The sequence below is a fragment of the Eubalaena glacialis genome, chromosome 5, assembly GCF_028564815.1.
Source record: "Eubalaena glacialis isolate mEubGla1 chromosome 5, mEubGla1.1.hap2.+ XY, whole genome shotgun sequence".
NCBI classification, from domain to species: Eukaryota; Metazoa; Chordata; class Mammalia; order Artiodactyla; family Balaenidae; genus Eubalaena; species Eubalaena glacialis.
Window position 1 is genome coordinate 146,680,021 of NC_083720.1, and position 13,405 is coordinate 146,693,425.

The 13,405-nt window shown below is 40.4% G+C and overlaps 1 long non-coding RNA gene across 1 annotated transcript in view; it reads right to left on the minus strand.

Annotated features, from left to right (window-relative positions):
- Window positions 1–12,631: 12,631 nt before the first annotated feature.
- LOC133092426 (uncharacterized) overlaps window positions 12,632–13,405 on the minus strand; it is a 39,439-nt gene continuing 38,665 nt past the window's right edge. The window contains exons 4-5 of the long non-coding RNA XR_009701052.1: window positions 13,167–13,319; window positions 12,632–12,763 (exon numbers count right to left, since the gene is read on the minus strand). This is a non-coding gene — a long non-coding RNA (uncharacterized LOC133092426). The remainder of the gene's footprint in view (window positions 12,764–13,166; window positions 13,320–13,405) is intronic.

A 13,405-nucleotide genomic window follows, 5' to 3' on the forward strand; every position in this document is an offset into this window, starting at 1 on the left:
GTTATCCAGCAGTGGTAGCCAGAGAAGGCATTTCATTGTCCATTTCTAAAAAAGAAAACTTAGTGTACTGATTTATAATGTCCATTGTGGTCCGATCACCTTTGCCATTAATCACCTTGTTATGGGTAGCAGTATATCCCAGGCATAATCAAAAAATTGTCCGTACTGACCAACCATCAGGTAGGCACGTACTTTGAGTTCTTTTGTCGCCTTCAGGGGTAGATTTGTACTAGTCCATCCAAGTTCTTGTCTGGTTCCCTTTTTAATTAACTGGATAAAATTTCAAGGTAAGTGTATACCTGTCAGGCTAGAACCAAACAAAATGACCTGCCCTGTACCTGGAGTGAAACATATACCCTGGGTCTTATTAACATTATGTTCTGATGAAATGTACTGATGTTTCTGAGGGTAAATGTTAGGGGGTGTAGTGGATTAAATAGTTTCCCTCCAAAATTCATGTCTACCTAAAACTTCAGAATGTGAATGTATTTGGAATAGGGTCTTTACAGATGTAAATAGTTTCATTACGATGAGGTCATACTGGATTAGGAAGGCCCTAAATCCAACAACTGGTGTCCTTATAAGAAGGCGGTGTGAACACACAGAGACACACAGGTAAAACCTTGTGAAGATGGAGATAGAGACTGGAGTGATGTATCTATAAGCGAAGGAATGCCAAGTAACCACCAGAAGTGAGAAAAGAGGCATAGAGAAAAGATGCTCCCTCAGAGCTTCCAGGAGGAACCAACTGCTAACACCTTGATTTCAAACTTCAGCCTCCAAAAGTGAGATAATATCAATACATTACTGTTGTTTTAAGCCATCCAGTTTGTGGTACAAAGGTAAGTGTGTTGCTACAAAAAGCATCTATAACAGGCTTTTAATGTAGTCTAGCTAGGCATCTTGTCACCAGGATGACTGCCAGGACTGACTGACTGACCTGGCATCTTAGACCAGAGTTCCCTTCCTCTGAGAGTTCCATGTGTGTTCTTCCCAAAGTGCCAACTCAGTCAAAAAGAATGACATTTCCAAACTAACAACGTCTATTCTTAGTCAGGATATACGGGGAGCTGTACTCCCCAGCTAGATCTTCCCAACAAGCATTGACATCTCTTTGTGAGCAAATGTAGGTTAGCCAAATCTGTTTTACAAAGTGCCTCTTTCCACATGATATTTTGTTACAATATCAATCAAATCATAGTTCCATATCAGTTTCACTCAGAAAGCATATAAATTATAGAAGATTGAACTTATACAAGCCTTGACTTTGATGAAATTCTAGTCATTTCAAAAACAAATGCTTGTATTTTCCTTGATATTGCAGCAAAGCAGGTACCCTTTAAGATTCGACTATAATAGTAGAAACTGAAAATTGTTTAAATTTATTTTATTCTCTTATTGAATTAATATTTATCCCACAAAGCAAGACTCTGAATGTTAAACTTCATGACTAGGACCCAGGAAAATCAATCATAACTATAGGAAACTTCATCAGCTACAAACCTAGTACACTCCTTTATGTTATTAAAAGGAAATCTTGACAATAATAATTTTTATTTTTTTAAAAGTCAACATTATATTGCAAAACAAAATGGAAACTCTTCATTTTTATCTGTACAGAGATGGAAAACCAGTTACTTAAATAAATTGCTTAGGAAAGAGACTCTGACCCCAGGTCAGCCTCTGAAGCATTCAATGGACTTGGCTATGCTAAATCTAAGCTACGTTGAGATTTAACTATAGAAACATTTTACTTAGAGATCAACTAGGCAACCTTGATGATTTATTTCACTGGAAAAAAAAAATAGTTGCTGCTAATTAGAAGCTACCTAACCTGCTGTATAAAAAAATAAATAAAATAAAATTCAAAAATTAAAAAAAAAAACTAATACTAAACTTTCTTTGGGTTATTTGTATGGAAATATGTTAATATAAATGTTTCAGACATTACATGAAATTCCTAAAGATCTTATATGTTCTGGTATAATGTTATAAGTCATAATTCTAGTTATTATTTTAAAATGTATATCTCATAAATAACTAAATTTCCTTGTCAATTGCATTATTATGAACTTTCTTCAAATCTTTAACTGTGGTCATTTTTAAGTCTTCTGTCATATACAGACAGTTCTGGGTGTACTTTGATGCTTTTGCAAAAATGTTCCTATAAAAGGGTTTCATCTTCAAGGAACTCATGGAAAAGACTCTGACAAGTACAGGTTTCTGGTAACTGACTGTACTGCTGAACTGAATGAATAAGCATTTTCAGAACTCTAATGGAAAACTGATGAATTCATAGAAGTGCTAACAAAAGATCAAGATGAAAAAAAAAATTAATTACATGGGACTGAGTTAACTGATGAAGATGATTATAATTTTTGTGACTTTCTGTTTGAATAAAAAAAAAAAAGTAATGCCACAATGGAAAAAAAAAATGAGACATTTTAAACAATTATTATTCTGTTTGTGTGGACCTTGTGGGTTCGGGATTCATAGGGGTTATAGTGAATAAAAGAAGTGCCTACTTCTCAAAAAAAAAAAAAAAAAAAAAAGAAGCTACCTAAGCTTTCTATGTCTCACCTTTGAAAAGAGATTACCAAGGATAATTATTTATTGAGTTATAGTACTTTAATATTCACTTTGTGGAAATACTAGTATTTGTAATATTAGAAAACCCCTTTAAAAAACATAGATGAGGGACTTCCCTGGTGGTCCAGTGGTTAAGACTCTGTGCTCCCAATGCAGGGGGCCCGGGTTCGATCCCTGGTCAGGGAACTAGATCCCGCATGCCACAACTAAGAGAGCCTACATGCTGCAGCTAAAGATCCCGTGTGCCGCAAGTAAGACCCGGCATAGCCAAATAAGTAAATAAATAAATATCAAAAAAAAAAGAAAACCCAGGGACTTCCCTGGTGGTCCAGTGGGTAAGACTCTGAGTTCCCAATGCAGGGGCTCCAGGTTCAATCCCTGGTTGGGGAACTAGATCCCACATGCATTCCGCAACTAAGAAGCCCGCATGCAGCAACGAAGATCCCACATGCCGTGACGAAGACCCAGCACAGCCAAAATAAATAAATTAATTACATAAATATGTTTTTAAAAATAAAATAAAATTTCTTCATCCATTTTTTTTAAATAGATGAAATATTCTGTAAAACACCAAAAAAAGAATCTCTTAAAGAACACAGTGTCAGCAAATAAAATAACTCTCAACAGAACAAAAAAACTCTGCAGCTGCTTTGCAAGCTGGTTCTAGAAGCACAAGAAGCCCTGAAATGGGTCTAGTAAGGGAAAAGAGAGGCATGAATTAGCAGTACTGTGCTGTAGCAAAAGAACGACTGTGGAGCTTTCATGTGTTGCCCTTTCTTTTTTTTTTAACTGAAGTATAGTTAATTTACAATTTAGTGTTAATTTCAAGTGTACAGCAAAGTGATTCAGTTATATATATATATCTGTACATATGTACATGTACATATATATTCTTTTTCAGATTCTTTTCCCTTATAAGGTTTTACAAGATATTGAGGATAGTTCCCTGTGCCACTCAGTAGGTCCTTGTTATTTTCCCATTTTCTATACAGTAGTGTGTATATGTTAATCCCAAACTCCTAATTTATCTCCCCCCGCCCCTGCTAACCCCTTTGGTAACCATAAGTTTGTTCTCTACGTCTGTGAGTCTATTTCTGATGTGTTGCCTTTTCTGCTTCCTCTTGCCCTTTGCCTGCCCTCTTCCGCCCTCTGATATCCCATACCAGTAGAGCATGATTCTTAACTTTCTTTTTTGATCTTCTATCCTTTTGAGAATCTGATGAAACTTGTACACTGTCACCACAAAAACGGTGCATATACTCACATAATTAATAACTCACATAAGAATTAACAATGACTCACATAAGACTTCTAAGAGTAGCTCGGCAGGCATTCTAAGAGTGTTCCTGGACTCTTTGCCTCAACCACTTACCAAATCTAAGAACACGATAAGCACATTCATACTAAAATGCAATAAGGCTTAATACTTGGTCATTCTCTCCCAGAAAAGAATTTTAAGTGAGGTGACTTCACCTCTGATATAATGGATCTAAGTGATATAAACATCATTGGACAATGTGGGAGCTGCATTTTGCCTCCTAAGGGCCCCTTCCTGAAGCCCCAAAATCAAACCCTCATATAAGGTAAACTTAATTTTGGATGCCCTCCCTGGAACCCAAGCAAAATTATAAAATTGACTCATTTTTCCCCCAGAAATTAATTCCCCTTCCAATGCCTTCATAATCTAGATTCAGAATCTTGGAATTTCTTTGATTCTCAATTCTTCTCCCCTCATCTAGTCATTCATCAGAAACCACCATTTTTCCTTTGTAATGTCTTTCATATCCATCTCTTCCTCTATATGTTAGTTTCCTATTGCTGCTGTAACAAATTACCACCTACTTAGTGGCTTAAACAACACACATTTATTCTCTTATAGTTCTGGAAGCCAGAAATCCTAAATGAGTCTTACAGGGATAAAATCAAGATGTTGGCAAAACTGATTCCTTCTGGAAGCTCCAGAGGAGAATCTGCTTCTAACCTCTTCCAGCTTCTAGAAGTTGCTCACTTTCCTGAGCTTGTGTCCAATCTCTATTTCCACAGTAACATCACCTTCTCCTAACGTTGCCCACCCCGCCTCCCTCTTATAAAGACCCTTGTCCTTACATTGGACACACCCAGATAGTCCAGGGTAATTTCCCATCTCAGGATCATTAATTACATCTCCAAAGTCCCTATTATCATGTAAGAGAACATATTCACAGGTTCTGGGCATTAGGACACGGACATCTGTGGCAGGCCATTATTCAGCCTTCCATACTCTACATCACTTCTTTCTCAACCCCCGTTTAGGTCCTTATCTGTATCCCTGGACTACTTCAACATTTCCCTAACTGCCTTTTCTGACCCGCACCTCCCTCCCAGTTCCTTTGGTCATTCTAGATCTGACAAATATTCATCAGAACTTAGTTCTTCAACCTGCTCCCCACACCCATCCCAAGACTCTGACCCTAGCTTACTTTGGCCCAGCATTGAGCACTTCTGTCACACTGATCTCTATACTGTCCCCCTACACACACACATACACACACACACACTTTAATGGAGAGACCTACCCAGCCTTTTCCGGGAATTCCTCTCTGAAGAGAAAGCCTGTAAGGTTAAATTTTCAGGATGTAAAGAGAGGCCAAGCAGGGTAAGCGCAGCCCTGGCAGAGGGCACGGCAGATGTGACAGCTGTGAGGCCGAGGAGAGCTGGTCATTGTTACACACTGAAAGGACTGCCAGGTTGCCAGGGTGGCTGGAGCAGAGCGCGCAGAGAGGGCGGGGCGGCAGAGGACTTCCGAGAAAAAGGCAGGGATGGAGCACGCAGAGCTTTGCAGGGGTTCTGATTTTTTTATACGTGCAACGAGGAGGTTTTGAATAGATCACTGGCTCCTTGATGGACGGCGAGGGATGGAAGGGGAACAAGAGTAGGGTTAGATAGACCAGCTAGGAGGTTATTGAGGCTATCACAGTAATCCAGACTGGAAACAGCAGTGGCTTGGGTTCAGATGATGGCAGTGGAGATGAAGAGAAGTAGATGTAGCCACGATCTATTCTGGAGGTAGCAGAGAAGGGAGCTGGAGGGTTGGGAGAGGAAAAACCAAAGAAAAGTCCTAGATCTCTGGCTTGAGCAGCAGGTTGGATGGCAATGATGCCCTTTCCTAAGGTGAGGAAGGCTGAGAGACAACAGGTTTTAGAACGTAAATAGTGTCCTCTAAAAGTATAAGATCCTTGAGGGAGTGTCTAGGTTTAAACTTTGCTTACCAGTATACACAAGCACCCAGCACACTGCCTGGCACGGCGAATACTAACTGAACTGGTTTTGATGATAATCCTGTAACATCCCGATGATTCACTGCTTATAAAAGGAGACTCAGCACATTTAAATGAAATATTAAACAGACATGGGATATAGTTCAAAGATTCACGTTTCAAATTTATGAAGTGAGAGTAATAAGTTAATGTCTTCTACACATATGAGCCTTATGTCAAGCAAGGGACTTTTTTTCACAGAATGTCTGATGTAAAGAAAGTCTGATGCTCTAAGTTGATACTTCGGAAAGGAAAAAGTCATAAAACTTCACTGTAGATGAGGGCTCTTATTATTACTTGAAGTACTTAAATTCTATTGTTTTAGAGAATTGACTCTTAATGGCATGGCAGCCTTGCACTACTAGGTTTTAGTGGACAAGGGAGCAAACGAGAGAGCAAGTGACAGCTGCTGATGCTTGTCAGATTTGACAGGCTATGGAGGAGCCCTCGAATGACACTGAGACCAAATCAGTACTCAGCTTTTAAACTCCGAGGGCAACATGCTGTTTAGCATAGTCACCTTGACATGCGATTTGCATGGCCCAACTCTACTAGAAAATGGACTATTCATTATGTGAAAAGGAGGAATCCTATACAAAGGATACAAAAGTGTATCTTCATTGGTGTTTTGCAAAAAGGTATCCAGTATCTTTAACACTTTTCAATAGGTTATTGGCATCTAGTGTCCTTACTATTCCAAGAAAGGCTTTTCAAAAACTGGCACTAGCTTTCACTGAATATCAGATTTGATAAGGGAGATTTCAAACTCAGTTAAATTTATCCAGACCTGAAATTTTATATCTTGTCTAAGTGAGATCTAAAACAAAAACAAATAAGCAAACAAACAAAAATGCTCTAGGATAGACAAGCAGTACATTTTAAAAAATATTCTGAAAGGATTCAAAATAGTTATTAATTCCTTACAATCCAGCAATTCCACTTCTGGGTATATACCCAAAAGAACTGAGAGCAAAAGTCTCAAAAAGATATTTGTACACCCATGTTCATAGCAGCACTATTTTCAATAGCGAGAAGCTAGAAGTAACCCAAGTGTCTATCAACAGATGGATGAACAAAATGTGGTATATATGTACAATGGAGTATTACACAGCCTTAAAAATGAAGGAAATTCTGACACAGGCTACAACATAGATGAATTCTGGACACATTAAGGTAGGTGAAATAAGCCAGTCGCACAAAAAAATCAACTACTATACAATTCCACTTATATGAGGTACTTAGAGCAGTCAAATTCATGGAGACAGAAAGTAGAATGGTCACTGCAAGAGGCTGCGGGGAGGGGGATATGGGGAGTTAGTTTCATGGGCACAGAGTTTCAATTTGGGAAGATGAAAAAGTTCTGGAAATGGATGTGGTGATGGTTGTACAATAAAGTGAATATATTTAATGCTACTGAACTCTATGTTTAAAAATGGTTAAAATGGTAAACTTTATGTGTATTTTACCCCAATTAAAAATAATAATTATTAATTAACTTTAAGTCGTAAGGGGTCTGTCACATGAGTAATAGTATAATAGTCTGACAGGATAAGACATTTAAGAGTGGGATCCTAATCGCAACCCTACCTTTCCAACACCCGGCACTGTGGGTATTAGTTCACAGTAAAGTCAGTTTGAAACAATAATGGATGAGTGTGGTCACCAAATAGTTTTTGTGCCCTATAGAATTACTTTATCCAGGATGAGAGATGGTAGTTCACTTCTCTTCTGACCAGTCTACATCCCATTCTGTTCAGCTACAGGGAAACCCTTGCAGAGAATCACAGACAAACTGAAATGGGTTCAGGGAGGAGTAATCAGGAGAGAGAGAGGATCTGAGAAGTCCTTTATGAGAAACAAATGAAGGATGACACACTAGCTGTAATGAAAAAAAGTAATTTTTTTTTAATGAATGGGAAGAACAGAATTAAGACCAAATTTTGGAAGCTACACAATAAGACAGTTTCCAGGTCAGTAGAAGGAAGAAATTTCCAACAGTTTCCATAGCACTTTATCAGTACCCCTCCTGTAGAACTTTCCACTTTCTATCTTTAACTAAATTTACTTCCAGAAATTACCTCAATAGCCACATAACACCTGATGGTGCCCATATTAGGCCCTGAAATACTTGTTTGATGAATTAAAGAGTGTGAGATGATTAAACAAATGACTGTCGCAAGTAGCCAGAGATGACCCGAGCTGTCCTGTGAGGGAAGGCATTCAAACACAGGCTAGTTAACTACCTGGCAGAGGTGTTATGGAGGAGATCCAGGTTTCGTTTACTTGGTTGGATTAGATGACTTTTAAAGGCCTTTCAAGCCCTAAAGATCTATGGTTTCATGACCTGGGTTTAAGCCCTGGCCCCGCCACTTTAGTAGCACTGTGGCATTAGGGAAAGTCACTGGGGTGCTTTGCTCAAATGGGATTAAAATATATACCCCGCTTGCTACATAAATTATTTGGAAGATCAAAATAACATTTTAACACAAACAACAAAAACCAAAAAAGAAGGTTAACTGCCTCCCTCCCTTGACTGGTGAGAAGTCGTGAACTTTTAGAGGGCTCCCTAGGGAGGCGGGTGGCAGCCTGGGCTGGGAGGGGCCAGAACCAGAGGAACTGGCTGTATTTCAGGGCTTATCCCTGAGGCTAAGGCAGTGTTAACCCCAAGCACTGTGGACCAAGGGGCATAACCATTTCAGGCTTGATGAAGGTCAGCGTCCAGCTACGGCAGGTCAGTCCCACAAGAGGGGCAAGAGTACACTCTCATACTGCTGTGGGGCATGGGAATCGAAAACACCCACTGGGGCAGGTGTTTCTAGATTAATCAAGGTCTCAGCCAAGTGGATGGGATTCAGGTTCATCAAAACGCTTAAGAAGAAAGCGGGGCAGAAGCCAGGGGTCTAGGCCAACGTGGAGGGAAGTGGAGAAAGGCTGTGGCTCAACCCAGACGCTTCAGAGTCTAACTGAAAGCACTGAAGTGAATGCCAGGCCCCAGCTGATGGGACTGGTGCTGCAACTCTACCGCTGCCTTGGTCAAAATAGACTCTTCAGCTGCCTGAGGTTAAACCTGTAGGAAGAAACCATCAGGTAATATAGGTGAATCAGGGAGAGAGGCAGGATTAAACTGGGAAAGTGCCTTGCAATTTATAAAGGGTTATACAGGTGTACATGTTTATAGCTTAGTGATTAGAAAGCTGCCTCCAGAGTCAGATTGTCTGGGATTGAATCAGATTTGATTCAGTTTGACTTAATAGTGGGCCCCTGCCTTACCTTTCTGTGTCTCCATTCCCTCGGGTGTAAGATGGAGATGATAATAGTACCTACCTCAAAGCGTGGTCTGGGGTTAAATGAGATAATGTGGTAAAGCACTTAGAACAGCACCTGGCATAAAATAAGCTCGCAACAAATATCAGTAATTACAGATTTTGCCTAGAACTCAGTGATCCGTTTTGATCTACATACCTAGGTCATTTTTTTCCACTCAACAATTTATTCTTCAATTATGTCTCCAGTTGTCTTCTTCCAATGGTTCTCAACCAGGACTGATTTTGCCCTGAGGGACATTTGGCATTGCCTGAAGACACTGTCAGTTGTCACTATGTGTGTGTGGAAGGGGGAGGAGGTTACTGGCATCTAATAAGTAGAGGCCAGAGGTGCTGCAAAACATCCCGAGATCTAGAGATGCGGCTAAACGTACACACAGCAGCACCACACAACAAAGAATGACCTGGCGCCAAATGTCAAGAGCGAAGACGTTGAGAAATCCTGACCAGACTCATTTCTAGTAATCAGCAAAATTTCATTTAATGCAGCTCTGAAGGAGAAAGGTGGCATCTTCTCTTTCCTTCACTTTCCAGAGCCCTAATACTCTGAAAAGATGGAATGTACGCAAAGCTGCAACCCCCGGTGGGCACTGCCACAAAGACTCTTCTTACCCTTGTCCCTTCTTATAGTGCTCTGGAGTTGGGGTGTGGCGGGATTTATACACCCCAGAAGGCAGTGGACCGTTTCATTCCTTCCAGTGGCTTTCAGGGAGCTGCTATTCTCATACGGGTACAGACTGACTTGGGGAGTGGAGGTGAAGAGAGACGACAAGGGTCTTCATATCTTCTTTCAGTGAGGATCATTCTGTTTCTGGCAGCATAATGCCAGTGGTCTGTCAACTACTTTCATTCTTCAGTTGTGTCTTGTTGCTTCATGGATGGTGGAAATTCCTTCTGGCGGATGGTGAAGAGATTCTGAAATTCAACCATTCTGGAGGGGGAGTTTGGGGTTGGCATCGTTTCTGGAACAACACAAGTGTTTTTGCTGACAGCTAGCAAAGGCTGCCAGGGCTGCAGGTCAGGTGTCCCTTAAAATCATTACCTTCTCTTTATTCCTGCTCATTTGTTTTGGAAAGGGTAGGTTAAGGCACGGGCATCTCCTCTGGGGCGATCAATAAATTTGTAGTGAGGACTTTCCTTTTCTCAGATACTCAGAGTTGTTAGAATTAGATTTCAAATCCATGCAAAGATGTGGGAAGGGAAGCTCTGCACCCTTTGGGTCACCATCCTATCATCCTCTCCCAGAATTGCCCAGAATTCCAGAAGTCAGCGTAAGTGCATGGTCCATGGTTCACAGGTCTTTAGTGACGCTGCCTGGTAGCAGTGTGAATAAATGGTTATATTGTACAAATTTCTAATTTTGGGTATAAAATATTCAACTAAAAATGGCATCTAATCAAGAGATTAAGCTTTCTAAGAACTGGAAGTGGCCGTATTATAAACCTGATGAGCTTTATGTTCCATGTGCACACAAAGAATGTATTCTAATGACTGATGAGTAAGCTAGCTTTTCATTTTCTTCTCCAAATGGCTACAGAGTTTCTTTTGCTCAGTGAAGACTGATCTCGAATACACACAAATGCTGAAACCCAGCTGTTTCTCTTTGTGAGCAAAAAGCAGTCTTAAATTAGTTTTTATAACATATACATATCTTTCACTCTAGTAAAGTGCAATACTCAATAAACAATGTTTTAATTAAAATCTGGTGAACACTTTTCCTGTTCTTTTTCTCCCTAAATAGTCTTGCCCCATACTTTTTGCATCCGATGCCCCACAGGTATTGCCAAAATATAATTTTTCAAAAAACAGTATCAAATTACTGACTTTTTTTTTTAATATTTACTTATTTATTTGGCTGCACTGGGTCTTCGTTGTGGCACGCAGGATCTTTGTTGCCGCGTGCAGGATCTTTAGTTGCAGCATGGGGGATCTAGTTCTCTGACCAGGGGTGGAACCCGGGGCCCCTGCATTGGGAGCACGGAGTCTTAACTGGTGGACCACCAGGGAAGTCCCCCGACTTTATTTTGATTGTAGAGGTTATGATTAAAATGTCCCCATTTATGTAACTTTAATTACAGGCTTCATGAAGGAGAAGACTTTTACCACTTTTACATACTGATAAATCAATTTTTGGTTAGAAGATGGCTTGAGGCCACATTTACTTCATTAACTGCCACCAACTGAACGGCGGCGATAACCCTGAATTTCTGAGCGCTTATTCCTTGGTAGAGTAGAACTGATACTATCAGGAAAATGACATTGTCAAAATCAATTGTTTTGGAGGATTTCTTCTTTGGTGCTGTACTATATTATCTAAATTGAATGTGTCTAACTGGAAACACAGCCCTTTCAGCACATACTTGGAAACCAACTGTATTAGCTTGCTAGGGCTGCCATAACAAAGTACCACAGACAGAGTAGCTTATACAACAAAAATTTGTCTTCTTACATACAGCTCTGGAGGTTAGAAGTCTGAGACCAAGTTGTTGGCAGGGTTGGTTTCTTCTGACGTCTCTCTCCTTGGCTTGTAGGTGGCCATCTTCTCTCTGTGTCTTCACATGGTTTTCCCTCTCTATGCATCTCTGTCCCAATTTCCTCTTCTTATGAGGACACGAGTCAGATTGGATTAGGGCCCACTCTAATGACCGCATTTTAACTTGACTGCCTCTTTAAAGATCCTGTCTCCAAATAGAGTCACATTCTGAGGCACTAAGAATTAGGGCTTCAACATATAAGTTTTAGAAGGACACAATTCAGCCCATAACACTGTCAAAAATCCAGAAATAGCAAAATTAAAACCACCAGATCAGTAAATAGTATTTAGTAAGAGTTATTCTGCATATAAGAACAGTTTGAGAACTGGGAGATTTCAAATTTAAAACTGATATGAAGCTCAAGGACGTGATGTTACAGGATGATTTATAAAATGAAAATGAGGAAGTTGTTTAACTTTTACAATGATTGGTTATTTCAATGGGGGTTTCCAGATGGTAGGGGGTTGGTTAAAAGTGATTATCTGATAACATATTTAGGAAGATAACACATTTCTTTTATGATTATCAGAGGCATTTACAAGAAATAACCTAAGTTAACTTTTACTTATGTTCATGAAATAATTTCCATTTAGTTTTGCTTCTGTGGCTTAAATGGTTTTGTCTGCCAGGGAATTTTCAAGTCTGGTCTCCATTTTGTATTTAATTTTAACAATACCAATTCACAGACTTTTCCATGTTTTTCATTTGGTTTAGGTGGAATAAAGTAGTCCCAGATAAATATTTCTATACAGAAAAATTGTATCTAAAGTATATTCAAACTGGAGCCAGATTACAGCACAAGCATAGGTTTTGGAGATTCCTAAATGTTATTGTTAGAGATGGCAGATTTTGGGACCAACATAGGTCACAAGCCTAAGGGTGTCAAAGGCCTATCAGGAATAATGGGGTCCCAGGTATAATGGAAATTAAACACTTGCATGTGTAAAAGCTTTGGTTAGATATACCTGAGACTTCGTACCTGAGCCCTCCAGTTTGCACACCAAGTTCATCCTTCTAGGACCTGGGAAAAAACAAAAGAGTGAATGTGAGTTCAGAAGAAACCTTTGGAAAAAATTTTCAAACCAAGGTAGTTTCTACTTTTGCTCCTCAGTTTAGAGACAAGGACATCCAAAGTGCACAGAGGCTACCACTGCTCTAAAGAAAAAGAAAAGCCCTAATGGTTCTCAAGCACCTGCAGGCCTTGGCTTTGCCTCCTTTCCCCTGCCTCTCCGCCGCTCTGGAGAGGTGTGACGTGGAGATGGAAAAGTGTAAAGAACAAAATAGCGAGGAGCGGGCATTGCACTGGACACAGACGTGTTCCCACCCACTCCAAGTTAAACGAGGGGAGCAGCACGATAAACCGTAGAGGAGCCAGAGGGGAGCTGAACTTCTACAGTGCCTCGCTGCCTTCCGCCTCACCGCACCTGAGTCCTAGACGCACGCGCAGTCCTACAGGAGCAGGAGCTGCCCAATCCCCAAAGGCAAGCAGCGGGGATGCCCAGGAGCACCGCCAGGCCCATCCCCTTCAAGATCCTTCTGGCCAGATCCATAGGGCCCGGAGAACAGATGCGCACGGCCTGCAGAGCAGAGAATCAAGGTTCAGGGAACACACACAGTGACTTTCATGGGTACATGGATATATGACTGCATCCAGTGAGGACAA